Here is a 19,857-nt window from a genome sequence, read left to right as displayed (position 1 = left end):
CATGGTCAGCGTCGTAGTCATGCAAAAAAAATAGAGGAAAGTGCAATTCAGAGAAATTAGAGGGCTGGACAATCAACAACCGTACGAATTTCAACAAGGGAAAATGGTGGGTTCTGCACCTGGGATGGGGCTCACTGCAGTATAAGAAAGATGTTAAGCTATTAGAGAGTGTCCAAAGGGCAGCGATGATGGTGAAGGGCTTCGAGGGGAAGCCGTGTGAGGAGCAGCTGAGGAACTTGGTCTGTTCATCCTGGAGAACAGGAGACTGAGGGGAGACCTCACTGCATTTACAACTTTCTAAGGAGGGGAAGAGGAGGGGCAGGCCCTGATCTTTTCTCTGTACTGACCAGTGGCAGGACCTGGAGTGACAGACCTGAAGTTGTGCCAGGGGAGGTTTTGGTTGGATACTATAAAGGGGTTCTTCACCCAGAGGGTGGTCGCTTGCTGGAACCATCTCCCAAGGGAAGTGGTCACAGTACCAAGCCTGTCAGAGTTCAAGAAGCATTTGGAAGATACTCTTGGGTACATGGTGTGACTCTTGGGGATGGTCCTGTGCAGAGCCAGGGGTTGGACTTGATGATCTTTGTGGGTCCCTTCCAACTTGGTATATTCTGTGAATTCCTTGACTCCCTTGCAGGAAAAGTTATCATTTGTGCTAACTGTGGCAAAGTGGGGCTTGTCTCATCTCAATTGTTAAGAAAAAGATAAACAAACATTTTGTTTTCTTGTCCTATTCCCAAAGTAAAATTAGATGTATATTTAGGTTTTTTTTTACTTTTTGGGATAAAGTGACAATTTATAATCTATTTTTCATTACCTGAGAAACCTGTTAATATTTGTATGATTGGCACATGTACTGGGTTGATTGGCACAGATGAAATGTCTGACATGCTTAGAGTGAGAGAGACTATGCATGGGTGAGAGCAATTAGATGTGTTTGATGTCACAAGGAGGTTTTTATAACTGAGATTCTAGCTCTATTCGTTTCTCTAATAGTAAATTCAGGCTCAAACCTCTTCACAGCTTTCAGACTCATATTTTGCTGGTACAAAACATCAAGAAGCAGACCTTTTTTCTCCAGTCTGATTTACATTTTGGACTTTGCAAGCTAATCCAAGACAGCACATTCAGAAGTCAGATGCTCTGCTCTGTGTGACCTGTGCTTGACTCAGGACTGGTGATAAGCGGGTTACATGCCTTCAAGCATCCCAGGTCTGAAAGTGGCCCTTGGATGTTAGGTGTAAGTTAGGGTTTACCTCAGGTGATTACTTTATAGTATATATCTATTACTTATAGTATATATCTAAATTTTGTAGTGCTCTGTATCACTATGTGATAGTTATCTCAAGTCTTGATGAAAAAGAACAGTGCTTTTTGAGTTGTTTACTTCACCCAATGCTGGGTATTTTAGGCAGCAAAACCATTTCTAGGAGCAGAGAAATTACTAAATTTTATGTTTTGAATGCTTAAAACTGTGTGGCTCTGCTTGTGCCACTCAGCATACATTTCAAGTCTGTGGGATCAATATTCTGCTGCCTTGGGATTCCTCTGGAGGAAAACTGGTCAAGATAGACATATTTTATATTTTGTTACAGTGGGGTTACAAATGCTGTTAGTATCTAATGATGAAAAAGTTACAGAGGGTGTAAAATCATGAAGGAGAGAGAGGAAACTTCCTAGATAAGTTTTCTGCAGGCCATTCTGCACAACGATATTTCCTCATTAATTTTTTTTACAAGAAAACAAAGTTGCAAGTGCTGTGTGAGTCAAGGCACACCTGTATTCCCGTTTCCCCAGAGACTGAGAGCTGCAGAAGGAAAGCTCCAGCACACCACATTGCAGGGTGCTAGAAAGGATGCACCTAGGGCAGGGCAGCAGATGAGATGGAAGGCAGAGGACCTTATGAGCTTGCTGAGCTCTGCTCTTTCCAAACTAAGCATCAGTACTAGAATTTTTATAGTTCCAAAACATATTCCATCCCTCCACACACTCAGGATTACTCTGCGTTGGATAGATGATACCATCAGCTTTAGACAAAGTAAAGAATTTGTTGTGTCCCAACTGATTTACAGCAGCTGAATTCTTGAGCCAAACCTGGCAAATGTTAATGTATCTGTAGCCTACCCCTTCTTTTGTAGTCAGTGGCACTTAAAAGAAATAGACTTTGGACGTGACCTGAACCAACAGAAATAAAAATGCAGAGATGAATTTTAGCTTCAATTTTCCATCACTTTAGTTTTCTCACTTCTTGATGCGACTCTATGGCAAATAACGGAGGTGTGAATTGATTTTTGTGGAGTGGCTTGGAGTATAATCTCATGCAAATGAGTGCATGCTTTGGCTGATAGAATTATCTTGCCAGGGGTTTGCACCTTTCCTCAACCAATGGCCCGAAGAGCTCTGCTTGTAGGGAAAGAAATTGTCCAGCACAAGAAAAGGCTGCTTTAAATGGAGTGACAGGGCTCACAGCCAGGAAGATGCTGGGAATAAACAAAGGAAATTAGTTGAAGACATAGTATAGGGTTTATCAGAGCTATTAACTGTTTCATATTGCTTGCATAACAAGACCCATGCTTAAATGATTTATACTCCTAAATGTTGTGGTACCTGCATTAATCCCATATTGGATCATTCTACAAATGGCAAGGAAATTTGAGTTGAGAAATGAATGTTAAAAGGGATCACATGTTAAAAGTAAATGTTAAAAGCAGATGATATCCATAAGGCTTCAGAGCATGGAACAGAAGATTCACAAGCCTTGCAGGAAGTTGCTTTATTATTCTAACCTATAATCCCTGCTGTGAGGAACGCTGCCTTTCAAGCCCACATATGGGATGTTTCTCTGTGATAAGAGGAAACTTTACCAGATTGATGTAAACATTTCCAAAGTACATTAAATAGCAGAATCTCACATAAATTCTGCTGCAAAGACAGCAATATGCCTCCCAAACTCGTTTCTTAGTGTAGGGTTTCCATCTTTTATTATCTCTTAGTATCTTTATATTCCGTGATCTTTTGTACAAATTGATGGTAATATGATGTTTTGAAGACTACAGTCAGTTCTTTCAACCTGAACCAAAGATTAAGTGGAAAATAAAAAATAAAAAAATCAGTGACTTGTTGAATCCTTAGCAATCCAGCGAATTTTGCTGGATTTTTTACTGAATTTTGCTGTTATTTTACTGGAATGCTATTGAAGGATGTCACTTTTCTTTGTGACAGTTTCTCTACCCCTGGATCCAGTCGAGTGGAATGCCATGAGTCTAATGGATATCAATGGCATGTGACCCATGAAATTACATGCATGTGTATGATCTGTCAAGCAGTGTTGGCCACTATAAAAAAAAAAAAAAAAAAAAGGCAAAAAAAGCCAACTTCTGTGTAATTCAGTAAAGCAATCACAATGGGAATTCAAATCTGTTTGAACTTGGTGCTGTCTTCTTAGAGGTCCTCTTTCCACCGGCTGTCAGTCTGCACTGGTTTTCTTCACTGTTTCATGAGTGTAGAGGTGCATGTCGCTTGTGGTACCACATGTGGTACCATCTCAAGCCCTTTCACGCAATGGTTTGGTTTTGAGTTTTTGCCTTGCACCAATGTCTCTATAAAAAAGAAATGGAAGAATCTTGCATCGTTAATACCAATTAATTAGACATTTTTTTCCTTTTTGGTGGTACACCTGTACTTACCATGATGAGCCATTTTATTCAAGTGAGGTAATGGAGGACAGTGTAAGTGAATCCGTGTAGGTGCAGAAGTACTGTGCAGTGTCAGTGAGAGAGCAAGTTTCCCACTGTACTAGGGAGAAGGGAACTGAGATGTGACCCCATGCTATACTTTCTTGGATGATCCAGTGAGAAAGAGTGTTCTTTAGAAAAAATTGAGATTTTTTTTTTTAGTGTCTGGTTGAGGGGGTAAATAAACAGATACACTACATTCACACCAACTCAATCATGTTTCCTTTTTTACAAAAAAAACCCAAAACATAAAAACCAACAAACAACAGACCAGAAATAAAAAATTTACATGGCTAGTGTTTCACAGTAATATTGCTCTTTAAATAGATTTTACAGGTTGCTTTTATAGCATAACTCTAACAGCTGCAAATCCATGTACAAGGTTGTGTAAAGATTTGACTTACAATTTTATTTTTTCATGAAGAGTGTACCTTTTTTATTCATTCTATCTCTAGCCATCATAGCTGTTGACGGAAAAGGGAAAAATATTCTTCTAGTGAACAGAGAAAGGGAAAAATGAGTGATGTGTTACTTCACTTAAAAAAGTAAGATATTTGTGTTTTTTAGCCTTCAGTCATCTGTAAAAACCTTTTTTTAAATACATTTCAAGAATCCTTTAAGGATCACTTGTCAATTTGAAAAAAGAATTTCAAAAATCAAACACTCATTACTAAATTATCTTTTATGAGAACAGAAGGATCTCTGGATAATAAGCATTTGTTCCAAAACAAAACAGTTATTTGTTCAGGGTATGGAAGTTATTAATTATTTACACCTCTGCCTACCTCAGTTCTACCTCTAGTTAAAATTCATGGCCTAGGCACTCATCAAATATTGATTTTTACCAAAGTTGATGCTTTCCCTTTAACATTATTATAATGAGGGATAAAAATCAAATTGCCTTCTCTGAAACTCAATCATTCTCACAAGCCATCTGCATTGATCTTTTTTCTAGGTTTTACCATAAATTATTCTATTCAATTAAGTAAACCCCACACATAATGACATTTTGTGAACTAAATAATTTATTGACTATTTTCAGCTAAACTTACCAGGCTCTGATGCACAGTTATTTTCATAACATTAATAGTAATATATAGAAAACCCTTGCAACTGAATGTGTGTCAGATTCTTTGTTTGGAAAGACTAATCACCTGGGAGGTAGAAATCTTCTAATTTAGAAAAGAAGCAAATTCTGTCATTGTCATATTTGTAGTGACTCAGTCCCTTCTCATTAGCAAAATGAGGGGGGTTGCATACAATGCTTTCTGGAGACAAAACAATTGCAAAAATGATTTTCAGCTAAAAGTGGTTCTATTAGCAACAAGGCTTGTAAGGAAATTGATAAAAATTGGTCTGTTTTACAGTTCACTGGTAAGATCTGATGAATATAGTAGCTCCTTGGAGGGATTCAGAGAGTTTTCCTCCTCTTCCATGCAATGGTTGCACTTCTGTCACTTCTGACACACATTCTTGTCACCTCCTGACAGTTCCTCTGAAAACCTGCCTACTTTCTAAATGAGTTTTGTTTTACATTTTAAAAGTCATTCAGCTCCTGTAGACTGGATTTTCAAGTGGAAAGGATGGTTTGTAGCTCTGAACTCTAACCCTTCAATCAAGGAGATGACTTGCTCCCCCCCGTGATAAGGCTGTATTTTGTGGGTGGTTGATTTGAGTAGTAACTGGGCCACAAACTTTAGGTACTGATCACAAAACAGGTTTTTTGAAAATGCATAGATTGTAGGAGAACCTTGTCATAAATGTGAAGGTGTAGTTGGGCTACTTTTAATCATATACGCAAAGTTTCTGTTGGGGGTATTTAGGGAACGCCTGCTGTGAGGTGTACTCAGCAAACACACTGGATGCAATCAAAGCATCTTTTGGAAACAGAAGAACAAAACACATTTAGGCACTGTGGAGTATATATAGGTTCACATTGTTGTTGAAGACGACACTGGATACAGAATTGCTTGTAAATAAGTAGTACCAACACCGTGGCATAGAGAGAGTTTGGAATATGTGTTCTCACTTTGGTTTTAGCATGAATTGGGCACTGTAAGTCCTTGTTTCCTTTGCAAAATGTGGTAATCATTTTGGGATGTAGGGTGCTGCTAAACTGAGAGAAAGTCAATATGTGGTAATGGTATTGCTCAAAAGCTAGAAAAGCCCTAAAAAAAGAAATGTATGCAAAATAGCATGGAATGAAAAAGTCACCTTGGACAGCTTAGTCGTTTTATTTTATTTTGGTCTTGTTAATTTTATTTTTGAAAGAGAGTTAGTTCCATAACAAAAATCAGAGTGTGGAGTGGGAGTAAGCACCTGTAAAATTGTGTAGTATTTGTGTATTCTGGTGCCAGCACCGGAAAGGGTAATTGTTCTTCATTTCTTCTTTTACCACAATCTATTTTATATGCTGGAACAAGGAGTCAAACATTTCAATCTCTCTAGGATTGGAGTTTCTCTTTATTTCTTTCACTGTTTTTCAGCTTTTGAATTCTTTGGTATCATCATTTTGAGGGGTTGCTACTGCTGCTCACACTGTGTCTTGGGAAGTCTGAGTAAACAATAGATTTACAGGTAAATAGTGAACTTATAAGTTTAAATGCAAAAGCTTGTATTGATTTAATTCCCCATTAAATCAGGTAATTTTGTGGTCCAGTACCCATGCACTAAAACATGTAGCCCAAACACAAAATATCACTTTTCCTTACTCAGTGCTTGGAAGAAAATAAAGCTTGCCATTGCTCTGACCATGTGCTCTTATCTGTGCTATTGTCTTTATGTTTGGATACAGCTTAGGAATATAAAACATCTCAATCTGCTGCCCTGACTACTTGCAAATTCAGGCTTTTCCTGCTGCATTTTGTTGGTGAGATGGTGTTCATGAAATCAGACCTTAACTGTGCTCCTGTTTTGAGACTGCTGAATGAGAATTCTTCTTTTAGCCTCCTGTGTTACTCTATATTATGCTTGTGAGCAACGGTGTCACACCTTTCACAATGAAAAAGATGGATATTGTGCAGGATAGGTGCTCTCCCACATTCCACCCACTGCTTTCATTCATAAGAGGTGAGAGCCAAAGGCTTTGCTGGAACCCTTCTCTGTCTTTTGGAGCATGGTGTGATCTTTGCAGAGATTTAAGCTAAGGGGAATTAACCTGGGCATGACCTGATATGTGAAATGAGCATCTGAGATTCTGCTGATGACCAATCCTTATTTAGCTGTGAAATTAAGCAAGAACCCAGTCGGATGGTTGTGAACAGAGACCTATAGCATTTGGATCAAGCTCTTGTTCCTTTAACTTTTTTCAGTCTGTGATGGTGTTGGCTGTACAGGCAATGCAAGGTTTGCTTCCTTGTAGTTTGGCTTTATTAGCACCAGTGGGATTTTAGGCTTTTTACTTTTCATTCCACTTGAGATTCTTTTCTCTGAATTAATGGATATTTTGAATAAATCATTGTGAGGCAGGGCAATGCATGCTGTAGGGAAAAAAAAAAATTCATTGAGCCAGCATATCTGAACAGGTTTCATGTCTATTACTCACATACCTTGAGAGGCCATTACATGTGTAACTTAATGAGGATTTTTCTTCTTTTAACCACAGAAGGCATATGTGCCTGACTTACATGCCCAAGTGCTAAATAAAGAGAAAGCAACTCAAGCTCACTAAGTTTCTCTTTATAGATATATTACCCATAAAGCACATAATATTAGGGCCGCCAGCATTGCACTGAAATGTTCTGTCTAGACCAATGTATTCTTGTATCTGGAAAAATAATCAGCAAATAAACGTGTGTCATCGCTACCTGTATTTCAGCTAAGGTGAAGTGTGTTATAGTTAACACTACACAAGAAGAATTCATGCTGGGACATATTGTGAAATGTTAATTATAAGAAAAAACCCCACTGAATTGACTCCCACTGCTTCTGATTCATGATAAGGAAATTCCCAGAGGGAAAAGAAGAAAAATATCAACTGTGCTCTCCCTTTGCAATTTTTATGGGGAATCACTGCAAAGGTAACATAGGGTTGGATTTTCCTGTATACTGATACACACTTACTCATCTAATCTGCCTGGCAAGATGAAGGAATCACGAGATGTTTTATTCCTTTTTTCTTAGGTTTTGCCTATTGTGACTCATATGGAAGCATTTCCCAAGCCCCAAAGCATCTCTGCCACATCTTGACCCATTCTGGGGTAGGGCCTGAGCAAGCACCAGCCCTTTCCTGGTTCTGCCTGAGGGGTGGCAAACACCTGTGCCTTGCAGAAACTTCTGTGTGCTCTGAGCAGATGCAGATTTCAGGGGATAGAGGAGTGAGGAATAAGTGTGCAAGAAGTCAAAGCCTTAAATTTATTTCAAGATTAGATGAATCATTACGGGAATAGACTCTCATCTCTTATAGAGTCAACTGCCTTTCAGATGTCTAAATTGGAACAGATGAGTTCCTCCCTTCCAGGTGAATCTTGTTTTGTAGAGAGTGGTGACTGAAGAGGGGACATGAAAAGGATTTCAGTGTGCTATCTGATCAGGATAAGTGTATCTGCCTCTTACATCAAGGCATAGGGAGTTGCTGGAGGGGATCTTCCTTTTTACCTAACTGGGGTATGGTGTTGTGCTTGTTACTAGTCAGTTCAGGTACCTCTGGCACTGTCTACCTCACAGCCCAACTTTGGGAGTGTCATAGAATGGTTTGGGTTGGAGGAGATCTAAAGATCATCTCATTCCCACCCCCCTGTCGTGGGCAGGGATGCCACCCACTAGACCAGGTTGCCCAGGGGCCCAGCCAACCTGGCCTTGAACACCTACTTGAAACCAGCCTGGGAAGAGACACTGCCCAGGTGTGAACAGCTGTGATGCAGAAAGGCTTCAGCTGTGCTAATTGCACAGGTTTGAATTTGCATAGGTGCTGACACACCAAAGCCTATGTGGCTGGGTCATTTTTACCTTCCCACAGATCAGCACCGATAGGACTAATGTCCTGCAAGCCACATGCTTTGATTTCACCAACCAGTGTTTAGACTCAGCTAACTATTGTTACTGTAAGGACTGGAATTGAGTGGGAAACTAGAAACAGTCCCTGTGAACTTGCAGCTTCTGGAAACACAGTTGATTATTACAGGAGAATAGCAGCTAATTCTGTAAATAACATGGTGCAACAAGTTTTGCTTTGTTCCACACTTAATCACTCATTTAAGTCTGAAGTAGTGTGGGTAATGGCTAAATCCATAGGCTCACTGGCACTAACCCTAGTAAATTACTGGTGCCCAAAGAAAATGAACTCTTATACATTTTATTGCCTTGATTTTCAAGTGGGAAGTGTCTGATGAAAGTCTCGCCATCAGTTTAGAAGCCTTACCTACAAATTTTATTTTGGGCTTTAGTAGCCAAAGAAGTGGCTTGTTTGTTAGGTTTTGATTTCGGAAGTTATACCCATCTTCGGCTTGGATTTAGTTTTAATTTTACTGTGTACATAAGATTTGATAGCTTCCTTTTCTAAGAAAAGCATGGATTATTCCTGGTTTAAAAACAAAAAAGGAGACACTTGTCTAATGCCTCCCTATTTAAAAAACTCTGCAGTATACTCCAACAATCTTTCACATGTCCTCAAGCAGACAACTGAGCTAAATCTAAAACTTTAAGTGGAAGACAGATGCCAGGGAGTTAGAGAGAACTGTCTGGAATAAGGTTAGGCTCATTACTTTCTGATGTTCATAGCAATTCTATGAGCAGTAAACTTTCATTCTCAGCAAATTTCCAGTGGTAACCAGACTTGCTCAGAAGGAGTTTGACTGATGTGCTCTATTCCTCTCTTCTTAATTTCCAGGAGAGTCTTTTGATCTTTCATGAGTGGGAATGAACGTGCAAGGCTTCAGATACTGACCTTCTCTCTGTCCTATGGGGATAAGGAAGGGAAACAACCTGCAGCCCCAAGTACAAAATCAGAACTCTCATACATGTATGGAGGGGACAGTTTTTGCTAAAAAGGGACTTTTTGATTACATTGCTGCCCATTAAATTCTTTACAGGAAAGAAAAGCAGAAAGCTTAGAGTGTAACTCTTATTTTACACATATTTTTCGACCCAGAAATGTCTTACCTTAACCGAATACTAGTAATAGAAGTGAGAGGTCTGGCTGATAAAAAGGGAATCTGCGTGCTGCTAGTAACTAAAGATTTAGTACTTGAGTTACTCCATGCCCTTCAAAGCAGCCATTTTCTCAGCCCTGAGATCTCAAAAAATTATTTTTATGAGCACCTACTTACTTTCACAGAGATAATAGCATTACACACACACTCCTCTATACATTGCATTGAGATAAGTTACATGACATGACATACTATTCCAGAGCTGTCAAAAAGTTGGATTCTGCTGTCCTTTATCATTTTGTTTACATCTTAGTGTCTGCAGGTGACTGGAGGTGTCATTCCACTGAAAATCAGACAGCTGAGCCAGGAATGAAATGTTACTCCTAGAGAATAAGATTGCTGTAACCTTCTAGACAGGGGCATACAATTGTCTTTTTTAAAGCCACCTTGCTGCAGGTTAACCTGTTGATTGTTCTGCTTTGAATGGCTCTGCACATACCAAACTGATGCCAGTGAGAATTATGAGTCACTCCACGCTGGTGCTGACAGTATCCTTTATATTTTTCCCCCCATACTGTAACATTCCGTGCTAAAGATGCAACAGGAAATGCTAAAATCACATCTTTTCATCTGGGTCTTTTTTCAGTCCTTCTTATAAGAAAAGCCATATGTCTCTGTCCATGTAAGTGTCACATTTCACCCTGCTGATCCAATTTATTCAGTCTGAACATTTGGCCTAATACTTTTATACAAGTACATTTTCTCTGCCCAGATTCTTATTTATGTCATGGTCTGTTCCTGTTATAGATGAATGAAGACTTGTCAACAAATAATCCATCCAATAAATTAGACTCCGATCCAAAACCTCATTGACGTCAACAGAAAGACTCTACTGACTTCAGTATTTCTACAGTGTCCTTTTTATGCATCCTCAGTTTCAGTAAATATATCCATTTTAGAATGAAAATATTTTTTCCCCACAGCATATATTTATTTTTTTTTTTAAGTCTGTGTAACGACAAGGAAGTATTGAGCAAACAGAATTGTGCTGTTTAGACATAATTTGGAAGATGGTTGCTGTCCTGGGAAAGAAACTGCGTGCCTATTTTCCTTGATACCTCCTTTTAATATCCTGAAATCAGACCAGCTGTACTTTGAGAAGTCCTTTGCTCTTCCTCCGCGGCTGTGCTGGCGAGGTTACGGCACTGCACTTTGTACTACGTGCCTGGAGCCTCGCGTGGCAGAGCTGGGCTCCCTGCTGGCAGGCAGACTGGTCCACCCAGGATCCCAGCTGGGAACTCCAGAGTGGGAGAGCTGGAGGAGGGTGAATGTGGGGGAGAGTGTTTAAAAACAGACAAGCCCTTTTTTCTTTCCTGATATGTAGCTGTCTCTGGTGGCTCTTGAGGATCTGTGTCAGCAAAGTGATGTTAATAGTGCTTCCTCAAGGGAAAGTTTGTCTTTTAGAATACTGAACAAGAAAGATGATGAAAAAAGGCTGCAAGTTCAGCAAAATAAGCAAGCGAGCAAATTCTGGCATGTAATTTCTGGACTTAATCTGATCACTTCTAAACAAATTAAAAATAAGTGCTCTGCCTTGAAATGTAGAGACAATCTTGAACAATGAGTTCTCAGCTGATTTCTAGTAGGGAAAACATTTGACTTGGAGCAGAATCTACATGAACCAAGAGACTGAGCAATGGGAGAAGCACCTTCAGTGCAGGTGTAAAATTAATGCTTCAGGAGGCAATAGCTGCCACAGAAAGAGCTAAAGAAATCTTGCTGTCAGAACTGCACAGATGGTGAGGGGAAAAGAAATATTTTTGGGGAAGGCAGAGAGAGAATTTGAAAAATCCGTGCAACCCTGACGAGCCTGGAACTGCTTGGGTTGATGTCCCCTGTCATATATCAGCATGCAGTGAAAGGGTGAATGAACATCCCCCTCTCCTCAGATGTATTGCTCTTGAAGTCATTTACTTCTTTCTAGAAAGATTCAAGCAACACAGGGAAACTTAATGTCCTGAAAGTCTGATATTACTTAATAAAGAATGGAAGGAAGTTATCATAACAATTTGAGGCTGTAGGATTTCAAAACCCAGTACAAAGCCAATATTCACTTTTCCAAATTCTCCTACACATTTTTGTCAGCCTCCTTTCTGAATGATCGTTGCACATTATTGTCTCACAGGATGAGACACAATATAAGTATCTTTCTGGGACAGATCTTTGTCTGCTGAAGAGAAGGCATGGTTCTTCATATCTATATGGAGTTAAGATCAGTTATTACAGGTAAGATCATTGTTTTTATTAATAGGTAGATGGAGAGCCGGAGAGCCTGCTGTGAGACTGTCTAAATTCTAGACTGGAAGCATTAAGAAATGAATGTGAGAAAAAGCTCAAACAAGATTCACACACAAAAAAAAAAAAAAAAAAAAAAAAAAAAAAAAAAAAAAAAAAAAAAAAAAAAAAAAAAAAAAAAAAAAAAAAAAAAAAAAAAAAAAAAAAAAAAAAAAAAAAAAAAAAAAAAAAAAAAAAAAAAAAAAAAAAAAAAAAAAGAAAGAAAGAAGAAATGATCAAATTACAGATTATACTTCCCCTCTGGTAAGGAAAGCAAAAGATCCATCCCATCAAGCAAATAACAGTTAAGCAAATGATGAGAGTGATATTTGCTTTTCCTACCACTGTTTTAAATGTCACTGTTCTTTATTCTTTTTTTTTTTTTCTTTTCTCTCTTATTAAACCAGAAATGCTGATGCATCAGCATGTCTCATTATGACAGGGAAAGATATTTCTCTTTGCTGAAGTGAATTCAGAATAAAACAAATCCTGAGGGCAGTGCACATCAACTGTAGAGAAAAGCTTGGTCTGAGGTGGCTGTTGGAGGCTGCCCGTGGCAATTTGTGGGTTTCTGGGCAGAGAGGCAGAGCTGATGAGAGCACCTGAGTTGCTGGTGGAAACTGGCAGTGACAGCTAAATCTGGTTATTCTCAGGGAAGAAAAGAAAAATTAAGGAAGTGAAAATACAAGGAAGCACACTGTTACTATTTAAAACAAATACCCTGCAGCCACAGCATGCCACTGCTGACCGATTTATTAATGCAAAATCTGATGACTGAGACTCAAGGTAGAGGTAACCCAGACAAGGTGCAACAGTAAATATGTGCTTCAGAAAACTCAGATTTCACCATTTAGCAATGGCAGTTTTCCTCCCTTCCCTACTTGGAAGAGGGTTGATCAATCCCTTCAGTTCAGGAAAAACTGTATTTCCCTGACACCCTAGAATTCTAATCTCATTGGCCTCAACTGATAGAACAGGTTTCACTGTAGGTTAAAATGTACATTGCATGTCTACTGTATAATACCATTCACTCAGGTGAGTTCATTCTCTGACTCATTAATATCCTGTGAAAATACTGGGAAGGGAGGGAGAAGTGTGGGTAGAAAGAGGTTAGCAAATACTGTCACATTTCTGACACTTTTCTATGCTCTTTTTCTAATGGAAGGCAAGATGAACTGCCTAGAAAGATGTCCCTAAAACAAAATGAAAATCACCCCTGGAAAATGTCTGAACTAATTAAAAGGTGGGAATGAAATGAGCTGGAGGCCCCAGAGCATCTTCTGTTACAGAGGAGGTGCAGAGGTGGTTGCAGCAGACACAGCAGTGATGTCACCACACACTCCTTGACGAGGAATTTAATGTGTCCCACACAGCATCAGTAATTGCCCTGGTGTGGAGCAGTGTCACAAAGACAGGAGTTGAGAATGAGCAGGAACAGAGCCTGAAATCTCACAGTGCAAGGGGATTTTATTGGCGCTGCCAAAACTGAAAGCTCAAAGCGAGCTCCTGTCAGGTTGATTGAAGAGTTGAAAGGAAAACAAGTCACAGCCCCATGAGGTGTCAGGCACTTCGCAAACCTCCACTACACAGGTGTCAGCTCCAGGGTGGCGTTTGCCCATCACCAACCTGTGATTTTGCAAGCCACTGAAGGGCTCTGCAGTGCTCAAAGGGTCGCTCAAGCATACCAGGGGCTGCAAATCCAACACACGGAGATGATGCCTCTTGCTTGAGCTGGCATGAGGGGCAGGAGGCTTGGAAATGAGGCATTTCACAGAGAGAGATGAGCATTGGGGTAATCACCTCACAACTTGGTGTAGCTGCTTTTGGTATCTCTGGGATGTCCTTGATTACTATATTTTCTGATAGTACAGTATGTATCTTCACACCTCAGAATGGAGCTGTGTTTTACTATATGTGTAAATGCAAGGCAAAGGAGGGATTAACATCCTAAGATGGTCTGAACACTGAACAATTTCTAGTTCCAACAATATCTATAGGGCACTGAGGAGCTGGAAGTCATAAGAATGCAATGGGCTGGCTTGGTTGTGCATTTTAGACAAGCTCAACTTTGGTAAGGAGTATCAAGAAGAGATGTTGTAAATCTTAATAGGAGTTTTTTGATAGTCATAGGAAGAGTTTATTCTGGCTCCAAATGCACCTTATTCAGGTCAGGGATGCCTAACTGGTGTTCCATGGGCTTGATCCAGCTGGAGAACACTTGTGTATGGTCCCAAATTACTGTTGTGGTTGTTTACAGTCTTTGTGCACATGGAGTTGTCCAGCTTCAGCTATGGTTTTCAAGCCACCACCATACCCAAATTGCTCTTGTTGACACCCAGCCAGTCCATGCATGTGTCCTGCTTGAATGATAGGGAGTTATGTGTGTTTAGTGACCCTGACACTGGGAATTGCCCCTCAACTTGTGTTCCAGGTTGCACTGAAATACAGCAAAAAATTATCAGTTCATGTATAGGTTGTCAGTAATGCAGAACACTTTGTTGCTTGTGCTTGAAATGTAAAGGCACTTGGTTAGTTTAAGAGCACTAATATTTTCTTTAAAAAAAGCTTATTTCCGATATAGACTTTGATTATATTTATTATTAATTTCTACAGTTTATAAACTGGACTTTTAAATACAAACCTTGAAATGTTTCCATGTGATTGTCATTTGGTCATTGCCTACGCATGGGAAACTGATTTTCTCACTCAGAAGGCAGGATTTGGGACAGGGAGAAAAGTTTGTGTACCAGATTTACATTATCAAATGAAGCCAATAGAGTTCCCATTTTGAGCATAAGTAGCAGACTGTCTGCCCTTCTACAGAAGTAAATAACAGGTGAACAAAGAAGAAATCCTAATTCTGAAACAAAATGAGACAGCTGTATTAGAGAGGCAGTCAATAGTCCTTAGCATTTGAATGTCTGTAGCTTACCTCAGGAGGTATAAATTAAGGAGCTTTCTTTGGTGTAAAGTAGCAAGCCTACACAAAGCCTTAAGGATAAGTTAATTTTCTTCCCTGTGAGCCAAAAGAAAAAAAAAGGTTGTAAGCACAGGAGCTGGGAGAGTCTGCCTCCAGTAAGCTTTCTGCTGCTTGTGAATGCAGAATCTGCAGATGATAGAGGGAAGTGGCTGGGAGTTTCATAAATAATAAATTGCTGTAATCCCATGAGGTCATCATAAAAATATGCATAAGAATCATCGAAAGAATATAATGGGTCACAACCTCAATAGATTTTAGAGCTGATAGCAAGCAGTGAGCTTGATAAAAATGTATTACAGGCAGAAACCTTTGTCAGATATACTTCAAAATTATATTGTATAAAATTATTACTTTGGGGAAAGAGATAAATGTTATTAACAAAAAGCATAAAATAAGTATGTGTGGAAAGCATTTATTCATGCAGAAATGGACTAAATCAACACCATTTAGCCTCTTCAATTTAGAAAGAGCCCGGGCCTCCAAAATCTGTCTCACATGGAAACATTCTTGTAGACTAAACATTGTTATTGATGTTCTTCAGGCAAGAGCTACTAGGTTTAGTTATTGTATTTCCCCTTAAAAAAAACCCACCTAGATTTGAGTTATAAAATCCTGCTAGACGCAACACCTGGAGGAAAACACTAAAAGTATGAAGAACCAGAATAACACCTGGCTTGCCAGAAAAATAAGAAGATGGATTATTTTGAGTGCTCCATTGATCTAAAGAACCATCATCAATAATACAAAGATCATGTGAATGTATGGTACAGACTAAAGGAAAATGGGTTGACATACACCTGCAGGGATACATATGGCATCTGAATGCCAAAACCTAATACAAAACGTGATTGAAACGTACCACATAAGCTGTAGAGTGGAAATTTCGTATAGAGTGTGACAATTTCTTTCCAATTACTTTTGGTAAAAGTGGAAATTGAGGTCTTTACAAGAACAGAAGTATCTCCACTGTAAAAAAGTTGCTTTGAGAAAGAGAGAAGTTAATGACGCTGTTGATAGCTAGAAGTAGCACGCGTTAAGCAGTTTGATTGACTCAGAGAAATGGCTCTTTCATTTAAGGCTTAAAGAAATTCTCAATGGAAGTAATGGGGCTGTTCAGGCTGGATCAGGGACCTACTGCATGTCATGTTTGAAGCAAAGGGAAATCTAAGAGGTCACCTGACAGCCCAATAAATAATATATGGTAGCCAAAACAGCATCTTGTAATAAAAGTAGGAATGCCCGATACAGAAAAAATGGTGTAAATTTGGTTCTATTATTACATTAGAGTACAAAAACTTGGTTTTCAAGAAGGACTCTGTAGTGCTAGGATTGATATATAGCTAGTTTTTGTTTCTACATCAGCTGAGCTTAAAAGAGGCCAGCAGGGATTCCCAGAGAAGTCCAGCTGTTATGACTTGGAGCGCCCAGCATGTAATGGAGCTCGAACTGAGAAGCATCCCTGAGATGCTCTGGTTAGAAGGCTGCTGGCCTTGGGTTCAGGTGTATCTGCTTTGTCCCGGAGTTTGGCGTGTAAATCACCTGGCTTCAGAGCACAGGTGAGCTTTTAGTCCTCCTGTCAGATAAATGCTACAGAACAACAAGAAAACAATATGTTGTAAAGAACTTAGTTCCCTTCAGTCTTGTCTCTGAGGTTTTTGGTGGAATCACTGATTGTTTTGGAGCCCTACTGAAATCAAGGTGGTTTTGCCACTTCTTGGCTATTTTTGCTGTAGGATTGAAGGCCACTTTAGAGGTGAGATGAAACTCATCTGTAGTGGTAGGAGAGAGGTCTAGCAAATACATAATTGTGTGGAGTGCCTAGATAGTGTTAATTGATAGACTGGATATTTTAAAACAAATTGCAGAGCAAAAATAAGCAACAAAATAGACTTGCTTAACTGCAGTTTCCACCCCTGTGGTATCTAGCTGTTTACAACAACAGCCTCTGGGCAACATATTAGAAATGGGTCAGTGTATACACGTTTTCTCTCCTCTTTTAGCATTGCAGCAAATTCTGTGCTTCATCTGCCCCCCAGTTTCAAAAGCTACTTTCCTGGCTACTCCAGCCTTTCTGCTCTGCCTCTAGTAGTTCGGGATCTATTGTTCAGCAAAGATGGCTTGAGATGAATGGAGACTATTGCTGGAGAAAACAAAGCTGCTTTGGCTGCAGGCTGGGGAAAAGAGGATGTCAGATGGGAAACAAGAATGAGGGGTGGGAAGGAGAGACAGAATAAGAGGGGGTGTTCTGCTTGTACTGGCACGTGGCAGGCAGCTCGCATGCTTGTGCGATATTAACTTCCTTCTTGTTACAGCGTGGAAGCCTCTGGCATCCTGACTCTCACAAATACAAACAGATGTCCCCAGGCAGACCCAGCCCACTGCTGCTCCCTGCAGCATCAGCATCTTTTACACTCAGGGTTCTTTATCGCAAATGGCTTTTTTATCATTTATGTATTTCATTTATCTGAAACTCTCTTTCCCCGCTTCAACTCTGTCTCAGAGGAAGAGAGCAAATGGATTTAATGCACTTACCAGTTGAGTTAAGTGCTATAGATAACCACCTAAAGGCCAAGTTTTGCAGATTTTGTTTACAGCTTTACAGTAGTTGGAGTGATATACCAAAATACTGGGCATCCGGCAGCTGTCTTGGAAATGAATGGTAGCTGTTCAGGTGCTTCTGGCTTTTGGAAAGCAAAGCATTTATTCAGGTAGTCACATATGGATTTAGGAAGTGTAACTGTTGGCTCCAGTTTCTGAAATGGTTGGCCCAAATTCCCAAAACCAGTACAAGTATGACAGTATACAGCCATACTTACAGCATTGAGGAAAAATAGTCAATTATAGCATCAGTAGTGAAAAGGGACTTTAAAAGCCCTAAGCAATTTAGAAGCCTTAGTCAAAAATGAAACTGGAATTTGGTGCCTAAATCAAATAGAAAACATGTAAGAATCAGGCTCTGTTAAAAATGTTCAGTAATCTCTGTGTTAGTAAAAAGTCTTACTGCTTTTCTACCACATTATATCAAGAAGAATATTAAAATGCTTGTCTAGTTCCTTTAACAAATAATTTTCTAACCTACAGATGTATTTGACTGATAGCTATCAACTCTGGCTTGGACAACAGGAGCCAGATCACAGAGAATTTCTTTTGGTAAATGGTACAGCTATCAAAAAATGTTGTTTGGGAGAATCTCAAACCATGCTCTAAATTTGGCTCCAGTTCACAAACCCTTTTAGATGTTAGAAAAGACCCTTATTTTTTCTAGAAAAGTCTGTGGTTTTTTCTCTCCAAAGCCCATAGATAAAATACAACATTCTCTCTGTTTTACTGTCTCATTAAAAGAAAGATGAAGGAGAGTAGTGAGGAGCTAAGTTGCCTTACGAGGTCTCTCGAGGACTAAGACCACACTTCTTCAGGTTCCAGGAATGATCTTTGGAAGCTGCAATGGTCCAAAAGCAAGACATTCCTCTTTCCAAGTATTTGAAGGGAAAAGAGCAGGCATTGACTGAAGGGGAAATGGGAGAGGTGGTAATCCTGTTGAGCAATCCAGTGATACGCCCTTTCCTCACAGTTCCTTCCTACTTGGGTGAGATAAGTAACATTGAAAATTAGTGGCTAAGAGCAACAAAATAGGGTGTTGTCTTTATCTAAGAGAGGTGGGTGTCCCCATCTTGAGATTAATTAATGTTTAATCTGTTGAGAACATTTGTATATTTTGTCACGGCATGTTCCCAAGAATATTTGTGGACTTCTTGGAGCTTAGAAACAGCCATTTCCATAGTCAGTCAGTTGGCAGCATGTGATCAGCCTCCCTACTTGGAGAGCAGCAGACAGGCGGGCAATTGTGGCATTCCAGCAGGTCTTTCCTAGTGAGCGGAGAACAGGAGATACTTTTTTTAAGTGCCTTCCTAAGCAGTAACATGCAGTTTTTAAGTCCTGTTTTTCTGTGTAATACAATAACTTTTCTGTTTTGACAGTAGAGGTTTCGTTTGCATAGATTTTAATCACAATTATGGTGTTTGTCACCTTTTGTTGAATATATGCAAAGATCAATATTCTTGCTGTTGGTGATCTTGCAGTGTTTCAGCTTCCCTTTTACTTTGGTGGTTGTGTGTGAGTAGATAGGGGAACTATTCCAGCTTGACTGTGTATCTTTATGCTATAAAAGCTGAAAGTGCCCTTTTCCACCAGAAATCTACTATTATGCATTGTTCACTGAGTTGATGTAATCAGGTATTTGTCATTTACTCTCTTCTATGTGGAACATGACCTAGTGAATACTCCAAACATCTTCATGTAGTGCTATATTTTGCTATGCTGCCTTTTGTTGAGAAACATTTTTAAGAGAATATTTTTTCAAACTGGTTTTGACCAGTACCTAGCTTTCTTCCAAAGAGGTTTAATATTTTCCTGTGCATGGATTACTCTAGCACAAGCTTGAACTCGCTTTCTCTGGTCACCTTTCACAAGACTTCTAAGAAACAGCCCACGGGCTAGTTTCCAAAGGCCCACAGAGAAGAGGCTGAAAATCAGTTTATTAACAGTGCCTTGCTTTGCATGGAGCACAGTGTGAGTGGAGGGAGCAGGGATTGGTCATTAATAAACATTACTAGCCAAGAAAACTGGTATTTTATAGTTTCTGTACACTGGAAAAGACTTAATTCAGCTTGTATTGCCTAGATAATTAGAATGAATAAAATAGAGAGACCACTTAGGAATA

The sequence above is a fragment of the Empidonax traillii genome, unplaced genomic scaffold, assembly GCF_003031625.1.
Source record: "Empidonax traillii isolate 1590-97213 ecotype Southwest subspecies unplaced genomic scaffold, ASM303162v1 scaffold213:size761030, whole genome shotgun sequence".
In the NCBI taxonomy this organism is placed as follows: Eukaryota; Metazoa; Chordata; class Aves; order Passeriformes; family Tyrannidae; genus Empidonax; species Empidonax traillii.
The sequence above is the reverse complement of the archived record's forward strand: the minus strand, read 5'-3'. Positions refer to the sequence as shown.